Genomic DNA, 16,042 nt, shown 5'->3' with positions numbered 1-16,042 from the left:
TGAAGGTACAACTTGAAAGTCAGGAGTGTGATATTTAACCTGCTGTGTCATCCCTGTGCAGGATCCTAATGAGGATGGAACCAGCCCTGCAGGTCCTCATTGTGGCTGTGGAAATCACAGGCACTATAGCAGCTGGCAGAGGTTCCCTTGGCTTATAGAGAGATGGGAGAAAATCACTTGGTCCTCTGGACCAGACCGGGAGTTTAACAAAGACCTTTCCTGTGGTCTGTGAAGGACAAAGGGCTGAATTCCTGGCATCTAAAGCCTGATCAAGGCAATAAGAAGGTTAAACTGGCTGACTGCTTTTACACAGGATGTATTGTCAGCTTTCATGCTTCTCTTTAGCTGCTGACAGCAGTTGCATGGACAATTTTGTTTCAAACAGAAAGGAGTTAAAAAACAATTGTTTAGGTTGCAAGGTCAGGCACCAGGTTTAAATTTCTATAGGCACATTAAATTGTGCCTGCTGGTTACTGCTTGCTCTTCCCTGAATGAAGAGAGGTCCTGGAGGGGGAGAGGGAGTTACTGAATTATTCAGGCAAAAGCTGCAAGGTGAAAAATGAAGGTTTTATCACAATTTTACTTGTCTTTTTCACACCATTTCTATACCCGGAAAATGTATTGCATCAGCAGGTAAAAATCCCCCTGCCATGCCCTCGCTACAGGTCAGCCTTTGGATGAAAATGTCCTTGTCATGAAAACATCACTGTGCTTGGCCTCCCCTTAATGAGTGGTCAGAGAGCAGGGTTGGCACGTGGCAGCTGAGAAAGTGGAGCTAATGCTGTGGCAGTACCTGTTGTACAGAGCAATTAATTATTTGAGCCACTGCTCCCACCTCCTCTTACCTGTATTCTCCCTGGCTCAGTAATTCCAAGCAAGTCATCCAATATGTGCCCTCCCTGTGGGCTTCAGATCTGGGGGCCACATTTACCTTTTGATCTCCACCAAAGAAACATTTATCTAAATTTAAAGTTAATTAATATCATGCAGCTAAATCTGAACCCTGTGGATTACATTAAAGTTTATCCAATAAGACCAGGAAGCCTGATCCTCTGAATATAAATGACTGCATCATCTGCATGAGATTTAATTGAGAAAACTGCATCAAAAAGGCAAATTAAATACCAAGAACACAACAGATTTTCCACAGAGAAACACCGTGGGAAGTGAAAAACCATCTGTACAGAGAAGAACAGAATGACATTTTTGCATCAAGTCAGCCAGATAATATTTTCTCTTTCATCAATTATCTATGTTAAACATTTTGCTAAGACAGATAAATTAATGTACTTTTGACTATCACCTGACGTTAGTTAAGATGATGAAAAGATTGTTGCAAACTCAAAATGACACATCAATTTTCAACGGTTTCAAATTTACATTATTTCTCTAATCTTGTCTGTTCTGACACAGAAATGCAGACTGAAAGAAGTGTTATTTAGAATTCCTATCAAACTTTTAGTCTGGGAAAACAATTCTGGAGCCATAGATTTGCACACCACTAGTTTTCTAAAAAAATGTACCAACCGTTTCATTAGGAATACCAGTGAAATTAACCCTACTGTTAATAAATATATTTTAAAATTATGTTTCCCAGCATATGTTTCAAAACCTTAGAAATGCTGCCATCTGTTTTTGCCAGGATTCTGAAATAGCCACAGTCAAGTGATACTGTCAAAGCCCTGTAGCTTCCATATGCCTTTAAATCAACAGACAGGTTTGCACCAGGATTTCCAATACCATATGGACTTGTGTCATCTACTCATTATTTCAAACAAAACCAGCTCTTTGGGCTGAGTGTTCTGGTTCCAGATTCACAGGTAGCCCAACAGAAGAACTCAGCACTCAAGCCACTGCTTCTCATGCCTAAGGGGTTTTAAGGTTAAAGAGCAACAGAGGCAGCAAAAACGTGATATCCATGAGATCCAGGGCCTCTTGTTGCCAGAGTTTATGAATATTTTCTCAAAAGTATTGTGATATTTTAGTGGTTTTTACTCCAGCTGTAGCTGCATTTTTGGAATTGACACTCCCAGGATTATTTGAGCTCTGTTTACAAGGACTTAGAGAAGGTGCTGCTGTTTTTAAACAGCCATTAATTTCTATGCAACCTAGTATAATACACCCCACACAGAGAAACTGGTTAATGAAAATAGCTCAGTTTCTCTAAGCTGTCAGCATGCTCCTGTAGTCTGCAAAGACTCTGCAGAGTTAAAAATAATGAACTGAGGTATCCACACAATTATTTATTTTCAAATTGGTGAAGTGCCATTTTCTTCTCAGTTCAGGAAATTAACCTCCCCAAAAGCCAGCTTGCTCTACACAAAATTAATAAAGCAGAGCATGCTGGCAATAACTTGCACATGTTTATTTATGTGGGATGTCTCCAGCTAGAAAGGCTAAGATGAAAAATTGACTCAAAAGGCTGCACTCCGAGGGGATTTACTCCTGGGTTGGACCCATTCTCATGTTGCTTAAACTCAGAATAAGAACCTCTTCTGGAGTCTATAAAAATTAAGCTCTTTTATTATCACCTCTCCTTTTTTTTTTATTCTGTGGCATACACCTAACACTTTCTTTTAGGAAATAAGGTGTAGGAATTTGCAATCCAGTTTTAGAGGAGAAAAGGGGGAAAAGGTGATGAGGGTTGCAGGGAATCTGTTGGTACCAAGAAATACCTTTCTCCATATCTTTTTACTGAAGTTCTACATGGTTAAACTGATGCTAATATTCATTTTAAGTGCTGGTGAAATTTTCTCTCACCTTATGTGCTTGCAGAGGGTGCTGATCTGGGCTTTGCAAAACACCTGCAGTGTTTGTACCACTGTACCCTATAATGAAAATCCCTTAAGACAGGTCTCATGTGAAAGTTAAACTGAGGTACTCCAAAATTAACTCTCTTTATCAGCCCGAGTTAAATTTGATGTGAAGATTAACTGTAATAGAATCATTTCCCTGGGATGCTTTTTCTGCTTTCTTGTGTTTATCCTCTCCTGGTTTCTCTCCTCGGGGAACACCCATTAGCAACAACCCCAGTTTGTATTTAGAGATTTATAACAGATATTTAGAGATTTATTACCTGTATTTATAACAGGTCTGTTAGTTCTGTTTCTTCACTCGTGGCTTTCCATTATTGGCACCATTCAGGATACAGGATTTAGCAAAATTTTAGCATCAAACTTGGCTTTGAAAAGCCATATCAGCACAGTCCAGACATGCCTGTGCTGGGTGCTTGCCTTCTTTGGGGTGCTGTCTAGGATGTGCCAGCAAAACCAGGCTGCTCAGCACAGCTGTGAGGATCTCAGGGGCAGAAAAATGTCTTCAGAGTGAAAGGATTACATCCTGTAAGACACTGGCAATTGTACCTGAGTCCTTTCTGCCCTGGGCAGGTGTGGTCTTATAGCTCTTGTCCACATAAGGATGGATGTCCTGAGCACTAGCAGCAATTTAATTTTTATGCGTGGAGAGAGAGAAACTGATAAAGAGTGAATTTCAGAGCTGCAGAAGGCAAAATAATATTAATTTAGGGCCACACTGGACACTTTCTGAGACCTTTGGGTCCTGATGAAAATGGGACGTTCAGGTGCTGTCCTACACTTCTCAAATTTTGCTTGAATCATATCATTTAGCACTAGACATTGACAGGAATGTCAGCCCCTGCAGAGAGTGTATTTCAGGGTGGAGACAGACAGAGGCCATTTCATACCCACTCAGAATTCCACCCTCTTCTACTTCTCCCTCCCTTAATTACCCTGAGGACTGGAGTCTTTTATCCAAAATAATTCCAGCTGACTGCTCTCTCAAAATGAATCCAGTTCATCCCAAATTACCACTCTGTCAAAATTCCTAAGTGCAATAACATTGCAAGGGTTTGGTTGCCTTGGAGAGGTGGTACCGTGTGTACCAGGTCTGACCCATTTTGGCTTCGGAATGTGTCCTTTTGAAAGCCTCATAAATGCTGCTGTGGTCCTGTCACAAATAGTGTCTGTGCAGCAGAAATAACTGCTGCTCTGCCTGTAGCTACACAGACTCTGGAGTCATTCAGAGCAGAATTCTCACGGGCTGAGCACACACCTGCAGCTGGGGTTGTTCTTCCAAGCTTGGGGAGTGTGGAACGAGCTCAGGCAGCAGTGCCTCTCCCCTCTCCCTGGCTGGGCTCTGTGGGTTTGCAGGGGTGATATTTCCCCCCTCTCAGCCCCTAAATTATCAGGCTAGCCCAGAGATCCGAGGCTTTGAGGGGAAGAATATCAGGAGATGGCAAAGATTTCCAAAAGAGGCTCTTACCCCGATGTATGTTGTCCAGCTCTCCTTATTCTGTGATGTTCAAGGGAAAAAGAGGGGCAAAAGAGCACGAACAGGAAATGTCAGGGGTCTATCTAGACTTTGGACAGGGTGGGCTTCTTGGCTCTCCTCCAACCCTGTCAGGGCAGGAAGGAGGGTCCAGGATTATCTGATCAGAGTCACAGGGTCTGGGGAATGGGGAAAAGGCATGTCCGAGGGCAATGTAACACAGGGGGTTTATTCTTCTTCTTCTCAGAAAACTGGGAGTACCAGAGGTGTCAGGCTGCAGGGTTTTCCAGGGGGGTGCAGCCAGGAGTTGAGAGGATAAGGAGTAAAACAGCAATGAGCCCTTCAGAGCAGTCAGTGCTTCCCCTCTGGCTGCTGTGGCTGCAGCCAACCCTCAGACCAGCTCTGTTCTCTCACCTGAGCAAACCTCACATGCCTTTCCTTCTGTTACATCAAACTGAAGTTGCACAAACATGACTTCTAATAACTCTCCTCACTGGCTGGAAGGGTTTGTTTTTGTGCCAAAGGTGCCGAGAGCAGCCTTGATAAATGTTAGTGTTTGTTGTGCTGCATAATGCAGCAAACAATTTCTGCTGTCATACAATCTAAACAGGAGCCTCTTCTGCCCCTTTTCTGAAGCAGGGAATGAGCACAGAGAAAGTGGGATTAGCCTGAGGCTAAGGAAAAGCCAAGAGCCCACTAGAGATGGGTCTGAGATCAGGCCTTAGCAGGGAATGTCATCTAAGGACATAACTAAGTCCTAACTAAGGATGAAAAGATCATAAATACCCAATCATCAAATGCTGTTTTGTCCTGGAGCTGCCTGAAAGCAGGATATGCAAAGACCACATGCATCTATCAGGATGTTCTTCTAGTTAGTTTTACTCCAGAAATTTCGATTTGCTTTTGGCAGAGTCTTTGATTTCCTCCTGAACTGAATTCATGTGACTGCCAGGAAAAGACAGTTCAGTTTCATTTTCCCCGAAGTCAAGAGAATGACAGACTTCAAAAACAGAAGCCATGGAGCTCATCCTTGACCAAAATTATCATTTTTAATGCACTTCCATTGAGGGTTTGGACCACCATTAGTGCCTGGTTTTCAGAGTTCAGTCCAGTTAAGAGGACAACTTAACACCAAGAATTAGATAGCAAATGAAATAAAAGTCTGATTTGCAAAAATCGTGACTAATTTCTGACATAGTTTTCTAGTCTACCCTTATTAGAAATACTTCCATGTAGTTTCCTTCATAATGATTTAATCTGCAGAAAAACTTACTGCATTCTCCTTGATACTCATCCTGCAAGTCAAAACGTTCTCCCAAGAAGCCTTAGACACTAGTATTTAAAAATCCTCGAAGTCTTTACTACTGCCAAGCTGTTAAAGATATGTTTCTTGGTGTGATATAGATAATGCATCCCTGAATTGTGAACTTTATGAGGAGCATTTCATTTATTGCTTTCAAATGTAAGGGATTCCTGCTGAGGAGGGCCAGATTTTGAGCACAGTGAAACCTGGAGGCACTGAGACTTCAAGGAGTTAGAGAATCTTTTTTTTTTTTAAAGAAGTGAATAGAAAATTAGATGGAAATCAACCCTGAAGGACAATGGAAAAAACCCTATTTTTTAGTGTGTCCAAATCCTGCTCAGTTAAGCAGCACAGTTCAGTCCTGTGACAGATGCAAAAACCCCTAAAGTATGAAGAACTATAGGAAAGGTGCTGGTTCTCACTTCCCTGCCTTAATGTGCATCCTCCAGAGGCACCCTGACCTTCAGCAATTCTTCAGATAATTGAATCATTAATATTTTGTTCTTGTGATATGCCTGAGCCTAACAAATGAGCTTCTTCAAAAACCTGTATGGTTAATGGATTAAAAAAAGAAATTCAGCATAATATCTATAATTCTCTTAGTGATATCAAGTGCAAAAGTACTGGCTAACCCACCCCTTAATTTGCAAGCTCTTTTATTAGTGCTAATTGCATTTTTCCCCTGTAAAACTAGGCAACTATTGCATGAAAAGCAGATATACTGGTGTTCTAATTGGGCAAAACATCGATTGTATAGTTCACTGTATATGTTTCTCTGTTTTTGTAAACAGATAATTACAACTGATTCCAAAGCTGGTTTTTTTCCTACATTGGGGTCTTCTCTTTTCCCAGTTTCCCCTATCTGATTTCCACACCCCAGCCTTCAGGCTGAGCTGTGGTTAAAGCTTTCATTAGGTTGAGTATGATCTTCCTCCTTTCTGCCCCCAGGAGCCCGGGATGAGATTCATTTATCCCAACATTTGCACATAAAAATGAGCTGTCTGCATGTTAGTGAGCCAGATTAGACCAGAATTTTTTTTTTTTTTATAGTCAGTGGAGAGAAATAGATATGTAAAATTTTGCACAGTCCCCCTGTGTCCAGGAATATGCTTTAGACTGTAATGTAGACATTCAGGAAGATTTAATTGCCAATCCTGGAATCTGGCCAGGGTGAGGAATTGATGGCAGTGCTTACAGGGAATGTGCTGTGGAGCATTAAAAATAACATGTGATAATGGCTCTTCCTCTCCACTTATCTGGAGCCTGGCTTCCCTCAGCAGATGTTGTAGGGCACACTTGGTTCCAGAAGCAAGTGTTGCCTCCTGTAAAACCAGTGTCCAACACCTCTCAGAGGCAGAGGTTAAACTGGAGCATGTTCTCCACTAGCGTGGACCAGCTAAGGGGTGCAGTACATAAAATTACTTCTGCCCTTTAGCAAAAGCACCAGAATCAGGTTATCCACTCTGTTTATACTTCATTCTTGTGTATTCTGCTGGGGCAGCTCTTATCAACAGTGCACAGCACTGTTGTGTGGCACAGGCACTAAATTTGCCTAAATTTAAAAATAATTGAGTACTTGAAGATGAAACCAATGTTTGATCAGTTCTACCACAATCACCACAATTATTTCCAAGACATTAAATTGTCACTTCCTGGATGGTTCTTCTGGCAGAATTAAAGCTGTGCACTGCTGCCTTGGATAAAACAGATTCTGAATTTAGATTATAAACTGTTTAGCAAAAATCATTGTGCCAAACATGCCATGATTCAATATGGTTCCACAGAAAGGACCTGTTTCTCAGGCTTTAAAGTTTAACAGGTTTGCAGGTCATTAGTCTGGTAACACCTCCCAAAGGACATCTCTTTACAAACAGCTTTATGCTGCTCTACATTCCTTGTGGCAGCCTTGGGTATGAACTTTCCTACTACATTTTCCCTGTCAAGAAAAATGGATAAGACAAGGGTGCTGGAAAAGCATCCAGGAAAGACATCTCCATGGAGATACTGGAAACACAAATCCACATTTGGCAGCTGTTCCTGGTTTGCATGTCCGGTTATGAGATGCATAATTCCTCCAAGACAAGGAGATAGCATCTGATCATTCCATGTAGATGAAGCCTTAGAAATGCTTCTGTCATTCAAATTTTCACAAAGAAAATATAATTTGTGGTTATTCATGCACTGCACAGGCAGATGGAAGCACAGCAGGTAGATAAATACTGACATTCTCTTCTCTGAATAACTCAAAAGAAAGGTCAAAGGTAAGACAGGGAGTAAAGTGAATGTAGATTAGGCAGAACATCTGTTTAAGTGGGATAGTAGAGAAAATATTCAAACAGAATATTTTCAAACAGAAGCTCTGCTTTAAAAATGTCGATGGGCATCTGCTTAATTATAAATTCTTTACTGTCTGTAGCATTAGTCTCTTAATATTTTTTTTTTAAAAGGGGGGAAGGGGGGGGAAGAAAAAGCATAATTAACCTACAAGAGATAATTCCCTCCTCTTTCCACAATGTAATACCAGAATTCACTTAAGCTGACAATACAAGAGGGTGGCTCAGCAAGTAGGTGGTGATGAAGGCACTATTAACAATGTCACACTGTCCTCACTGTCCCCTTCAGTGGAATGAGGATCTGGGGACAGTGGCTGCTGGCAGCTGCCATGGTGTGATGCTCCCAGCAGGGCATTGCCCTTCTGCAGCAGCAGGCAGATCCAGCTCTCTTCATTTCACGCCAAAAAACCCCAAAAACTTAGTGACATGAATCTCAGTGAGCACCAGAGAAGTAAAGACAGGCTGTTTTATACACCTTTATGTGACCAAAAAAAAAAAAAAATCTCACTAATCAAACTGAACACGTGCATGAAATACAATATACCTCTGCTTCCTCTGGAAGTCTTCATTGATACCCTGCTTCTCAGGACTGATTGAATATGGTCAAGACACTAATTTCACTTCCATTTCTTTGATGTTCCATTTTTCACCAGTTTCAGCTTGTGCTTTGTCACATTGCCCATTCTGTGCTTTATTAATTCTGTGCTATTATTGGACTAATTGTTTGTAATGGGTGAGTAAACATATATTGACATAATTTAATGGGAAGAGGCAATCCTCTTTCTCCTGACCTTTTCACCAGGAAAATCCCATTTGATGTCAGTAAGAAAATGACTTTTAATATTAAAAATTACTTATGCTAATAAGGCTCCCATCAACCCTCAGCAACCTTTACATCATTCCATATATAACTGCAGCTGTGTGAAGGAGTTAAACAGCAGTGAGTAAAACATGAACAGGCTGTGACTTGTTCTGTGATGATGTGGTGCATTTTTCTCCCTGTTCCTACTGCTAAGCACCTCATGGCTGTTGGATATTGAGAATTAAAGAGAAAGGATTTCCCATGCACACGTGCTTGTGTGCATACACACACACACACACAAACTTCTCCTTTTTGGTTTGATACTGAACTATGACTTGCTTTCACTGGTCTGTTGATTTGAACCTTTGTGATATTATTAATGGAGAATTATATCTCATTTTCTTTGTATTCCTAACCTTGTAGCTAAGACTCCTCCACTCAGTATTATAACACTACAGTGTGGGGCTGAGGAAGGACACATTTGGATTTTGCTGTATCTGAAATTGGCCATTTCCACCTGGAATTCCAGTAGCCAGGTTTTAAGATAAACATGTCTTTAAAAAATATGTTTCTAAACTAAGAAGGGACCCAACGTGGTATTTTTTTTGCTTCTCTCTCTCCAAATATCTATTTCAAAACACATGAGACATCTCTATTTTCTATGTCATGTATACAAATATTTAGCACTAACCATATGTTTCTGTGTTTCCTTGAAGCCTAAAATAATTCCTTAAACCATCCTTCCTTTTCCATTTCTATGTTCAAGTGCCTTTTTGGCAGCCTAAACTGCTGTGTGTTTAAGTGAAATTTGTTTCATGGGAGAGAGTTTATATCTGTGTGTGTTTGCTTTTTGGCTGAGTTCATTACAAAATGCTGCTGTGTGATGGCCTGTGGGGTCCAGCAGTGAGCTGCTACAGCCAAGCTGGGACAATTAAACTTGTCTCATTAGCTTCAACTCAGGTGTGGAAAAGAATGAGCATTGTGAAAAACGCCAATCACTTGTTTTTTAATATTTTAAAAGTTTAATAATAATAAAAGGGTTATTAAAATAGTAATACAATTAGAGTAATAAAATTTAGGGTTAGGACAGTTACAAGACAATAAAAAGCAAAGAATTATGGACATCCAGATGCTCTCAGACACTAAGTCACAAAAAGCATGCCTTGTGAACAAAGGAATAACCCTTAAAACCATACACTGTTGCATATTCATACATACTTTATGGTTATGCATACATTCTATATAAAACAAGAACCTCTGTCTGCTATATGTCAACTATTTCTTTTAATCCCCACGGCATCTTCAAGTCTGAGCAAGGCCTGAAGAAATTAGCTTCTTCTGATATGAGAACCATAAATTCCTCTTCTCTGGAAGATTTAGGTGTTCTGGGACTGATATCTTGAAAGGAGTATCTCATTCCCTTAAAAAAAAAAAACACATACATCGTTTCTATTTTAACATTATGTTATAACCTAAAACTATATTTAACACACTACTTAAGAGAATTAATATAGCATAACTTTCTAACATTACACATATAATATTCATTTTAATATTAGCGAAAAGCCAATCATAAAATACACATTTTTCACAAGCATTAAAAATCAAGGGAAGTTAGAGAGGAGTGCAAGGTTCTGGAGGAACAAATGGCAGAGGAAGAGCCCTCTGGATGACAGATTCATTTTGTGGTGGTGATAAAAGTTGCAGGCAAAGGACCCCTCGGGGTGAAGGCCAGACAATAACCCAGACAATAATTGTGTAATGAGTGGGGTCAGGGCCTCCCCTTTTACCAATCAGCTGCAAAGAGCAAAGCTTCCTTGCCTTGAATAACAATCATCCAATTTGCCAGGCTGGAGGTGCGGAGCTGAACCTGCTTTGTGTAAATACTCAGGGATTAATGTGATTTCAAAGTTGTGTTCTGGCTGCTGAGAGAGATTGCATGAAGAAAAGTAGATCCAGGCAAATAAAACCAAGGGGGGAGGTGTCTAAAAAATATGTATACAAGATGAGTAGGAAAATCTAAAAAAATCTAAAATCATTCTCCTAAACGTGATAAGTCTTCAGTGTTGAAATGCTGTAGCAACCATCCAGCTCTGAGGAAAAACTCTGGGTTTGGCCCATGATCCGTAACTTCAATTTGGAACAATTTGAGTGCCTTTGCCTTTTCACACCACTGTGGTTGAATCTTTCCTGCTGAGATCAATATGACACACCATCAGCTTGAAATGAGGTGCAGGTTTGTATGGGGAGAAAAGATTCTTATCTGAAGACACATTTAGGTACAACCTTGTCAGCACTATCACTTCATGGGAGCATCCAAATTCTGAATTTAGGGAGTGTTGGAGCACCTTGCAGTGATTTCACTCAGGCAACCACATTAGGATGCATAATGAAAACCATAATGACATAAATATTTAATTCTTATAACTAGTTTCTAAACACTGTAGAAATGTTGTCATAATTAATTTTCAGCCAGTAACTTTTTTCTTCCCCTTTCTAATTAGTAAAGTACAGATGACATGCTACTGCATAATTGATAAAAACTATGTTTTAAATTGCATCTATATGATCATTCTTACATAGTTACATCAAATAAATCAAGTGTCATTGCCTTTACACAGCTCAAGGGCTAGAGAGGGTACAGCAGTAATTTTATGCTGGTGATAGAGTCATATTAATGCTCATTGCTCTTCATCTGAAGACATCAAAGACCCTTGAAAAGCTGCATGCAATATTCTGCTTTCATATGCAGGGAACTGGAGGCTCTGAAAGATTAAAACTCCCATTTTTTTTAATCAGGATGTCATTCAATCATGAAATCAAAATAAGTGAGTGGTGTTAAAATCTGCAAGTGTTACATATATGGGGATGAAGCATAGAGCTTTGGACCTGCCTTAGCCCAGATAAATTAAACCATGCCTTATTCAGTGGCTGTGTAGGATGCCCAGACAGATGATACAACAGATATGATGGTTCCAAGGACAGATATGATGGTTCCAAGGACAGATATGATGGTTTCAAGGACACCAGGAGTACCTTTGCTCTCTGAGAGAGCAACTTGCCCCCTCAGGCCTTCCCCTTGTCCCAAGCTGGGAGTGACAAACACCTCAATCTGAATAGGAAAAGCAATATTGACCACAGCAGGGAGAGATTGATCCAAATTTACTGCAGGAAAAATTATCTGGAAAATCAGAAAACATCAAAACTGTTCTTTCCATGTGAAGGATTTTAGAGCCCACACTAGCTTTTTCTGGATGTGGCTTGGAACATAAAAATAACAATTTCTTAATTCATCCACCAAGTTGAGAAATCAATTATTGCACTCGTCAGGTCTAGTGAACTGTTTGTTCCTTAATGTAATGACAATTGTCTTCCAAGCAAATTAAGTCCAGCACTAGAGAAAATAAAATATTCATTAGCAAAGTTATTGGAAATATAGATCAAATTATATTGAGGCAGTTTATTTTCCATGTTCCTACAAGGTGCTTGTAATACCATGCTGCCTGATTTTAAGTTAAATGAGGACAGTCTTCTGCTCTTCTAGGATAGAATGTTCCCTGGAATTCCTGGAAAATCCCATAATCCCATAGTGAGGGTAAAAGCACAGACAGTGGAGTTTATCCTGGCTGACTGTGGCTTCTGTTGAGCACAGGAATTAAAGTGGAACAGAATGTAGCAGCTGTGTGTTGGGGAAGAGGGGCTGTAGTGGCACAACAGATGTGAAGAGAGGACTAAAAGTTGCATTTTAGTCCTACAGGGTGTCCTGATCAAAAAGCAACCTCAAACCTCTGTCCTTGAAGAAGATATGATTCTGAAGGATGAAGTGCTTCATACCAGAGGAAATGTAATCAAATCTCTTACTCTTCCACTCTGTACAAACTTGAGGCTCATTTGGTTCTTTTTCCTGCAATTGAGGGAGGAAAAAAAAGAATAGTCCAGAGTAGATCAGCAAGCAATATCTCCCACACTGCCTGTCCCAACCTCAAACTCTTAAACTGCTCACAACTCACACCCCAGAGCTAGCAGTAGAAAATCAGGGCCCTGAGCATACCTGAGGTCTCCTACCCCTTTTGGAACTCTGGGATGAGAATATGGACATGCCAAACTCCTCGGATATTTTCTCCTATTTTTCCAAAAATATTAATTTCTTTAATCTACATGGAAATCAAACCATCCCATCATCTGGCAGTCAGTCACTAAATTTGGAGTACAACTTCTTCTACTCAGAACCCAACTTCCCATTCAGAGCACGGCTGCCCTGACACCTCAAGACAATTCTCACTCATCCAAGTAATCCTTTAGATTAATGTGAAAGCAGCAGCACAAAGCTGACTCTTGGAAGCAAAAGTGGGCTCATTTGACAGAATTTTAAAAATAGTTTTAATTATTCTCTGTGATCTCTCCGAAGTGCCGAGAGAGAGGGAGGGAGAGAGGGGAAAAATGCAATTACCTTATTTGTGTGTGTTCATACATTATGACTTTTCCTTCTTTCCTTGCATCTGGGAATCTGTAACGCAGCTGACAGTGATTTAGGGTGTTTTAAGTGTTTTGGAATTAATCTCTGCTTTCCTGGGAATTTTCCTGGGAATATGCATTGCCCTTGTGTTCACTGACCTAGCTAGATAATGATAAAGAAAAAAAATGCTATTTGGAGTAATAATGGGCAGCATCTGAATTACTGTTAATTGCTGCAGACAGGCTTAGCTCATGTGATGAATGCAAGCATTGCCTTTGAATATGAACTTGCATTTATCACGAAGCAGAGAGTAATACAAACCTGGCCTGAGAATAAATATTTTTAGATAAATTAGTGACCTATTTGCAGATATACAGAGCAGTCAGCCAGGTTTTATTTTTCTGTAAGAAATATTTTAAGTGTCTACCAGTTCAGCAGCAGATTCCAGTGCTTTCTGCAGGATTGCAGCACTGATTTAGGTTGCAGACAAAACAGGTGGAGGAAATTCCTTCACCTTGATGTTCATGAAGTAGGCAGAATTATTTTGTATTTTTGCAAGCTGGGGCACACCAACAACCCCACTCTGTGCAGTGTGGTTTTAACAAAAGTCCTGTCACCTCTGGCAATAATCATCTCTTCTTAGCTGTTTTTAAATGTGCTGAGGAGGCATTGAGGGCTTTGCAGCTCAGTACTCCAGTTCAAGGAATCATCCTTGTTAAGAAGGGTTCTTGAATGCATGCTAAAGTTTAAATATGTATTTAAATGCTTTTCAGGGGGGTTTATAGTACACAGTAACTGTTTTCCTGCCTCAGGGTTTTAATTAGGAAATGATAGTGAGCATCTGTGCTTGCTGGCTGGTGAAGGGGACTGAAGAGAGAGTAGGAAATCATTCCACATAACCAGCATCCCACATTTTGGCTCTTGGTTTTCAAGGGTTGGAGATAAGTGTGTCCCTCTAATGTCTTCTTTCTCTTATTCAGAAAAACACATCCTGAAATTCTGTAAGATATAAATGGTCAAAAGTCTTTAAGAATAGTTTAAACCAGTATGTATAGAAAGGAACGTGTTCCTAAGGGCCAGTAATTTCAATTATAAGTCATAGCAAGCCTGATCTGTGGGTTCTTAGATGGTTTAGTTCAAACTACTCAGTTCACACAAGATGGAGACAGGTTCAGACAAGATGGAACATAGGAAAGAAACCTGTTGTTTCCCAGTTTGTTAGTAAGAAAATCCTTAAATGCTGTAGGGCAAGGTAAACCCCAGCACTGCAGGCTGGGAGTCATACCTGTGCTCAATCTCTGCACCCCCAGCTGGGCTCAGTTTAATCTGTAAATATTCCAGTTCACTGCAGGGTCATGTTGAGGAAAACATTGTGAAGATTGTTGAAATTCTAAATATGGGTGAGAGATCAGCACCCCACATCTCTGCCAGAAGCCCCAGAAGATCCCTGGCAAAGGACCCTCTTGTTTCCTCATGAATTACTGCACATGTGGAATGTTCTCACATTTGAACAGAGGGAGCAGGGACATCTCCATCATGATTCCCTGTTTCCTCATCCCTGAGATAGTGCCCATACACCATGAAATGTTTTGTGCATCTCTGCTTCAACTTGTGTGGCATCATCCTTCACATAACTGAGAGACCCAGATACTGCTGAGATTGGTTGAACAGCAATGATTTAAAAAATGGAAGCATTCTAATAGATCTTTACACAGTTCCTAGTCAGTTAACAAGAAAAAGCTCTGCAGGCAGACAGGTGAAAATAAGGGCAATGCACGCCTGATATCAAAAGGGCTTTATCCTCTCCAGAATTTCAAAAGAAGCCATTTCACTACTTACACTGTGCACAGAGAATTTTATCTCTCCCTAAAAAATAAAAATCAAAGGGCATTTTGAGATCTCTCTGAAATAAATGGTATAATATTTTCTCGTTGATGAGAAAAGTTAGTTTGGGCCCCCATCCATCAATGTAGTACAATGGGGAGTAATTTTTCTTTCTCCCTAGTTAATAAAGGGGGAAGAAATTCTCTAAGAGCAGGATTATAAATGCCAGCAAATCACTGCTGAGGATTAAAACAATGTTAGTTGTACTCATGGACTTCTCACCAGCATCTTCACCATCAATATGTGCAGCTTCAGGAGCAGGGCAGGGAGAGAAGATGGAGGAAATTCCCATCTGCTCCTCTGTGAGTGACCATGACACAGACTCAGATGGGCAGGGAATCTGAATTGTTTATCCAAACAAACGAGCTGGTTTTATACACTTTTCCCAGGCACAGTATTTCTTTACATGGTAATTCTCACTACGTGACCTGTCTCACGTTGCCATTCAGCAACACGTGTTCTAAATGTCCTTCTGTAGGGTGATTGAAATAAATTGATCATGTGCTGTCAGCCTCCAGCAGGTCCTGTCCTGTAGGGCTCTGCCACTGGCACCTCCTCCTGCCAGGGTCTGGTGGAGACAAAACTTCGTGTGCTGCCATGTGCTCTTTGTGCTGCCATGTGCTCTTTGTGCCACCATGTGCTCCTTGGTGCTGCCATGTGTCTCTGAAGCAATACATGGAATAAACAGACTCCACAACTTGGGGTAGTTATAAAGTGGGTATGTATGTCAGTGCTTAGCACAAGTGAGATATCTCTCCAAAAACTTTCACCCCAAGCCTCAGTCTGACCCAAGCCTTTATTCCCAAAGCTGTTCCATATGCAATACATTACACAACTTTTCCATGTATGGTCAACTTCTGTCCTCACCTCTCATACTAAATAGCTCCACGCCCTTCTGGGCACACCTGGTTTGCTGTGGTGGTCTTGTGGGGGTCTCTGGTGGTCTCTTGAGGCTGAAGATTTTGGTCTTCCTCATG

The sequence above is a fragment of the Lonchura striata genome, chromosome 18, assembly GCF_050655825.1.
Source record: "Lonchura striata isolate lonStrDom1 chromosome 18, ASM5065582v1, whole genome shotgun sequence".
Lineage (NCBI taxonomy): Eukaryota > Metazoa > Chordata > Aves > Passeriformes > Estrildidae > Lonchura > Lonchura striata.
The sequence above is the reverse complement of the archived record's forward strand: the minus strand, read 5'-3'. Positions refer to the sequence as shown.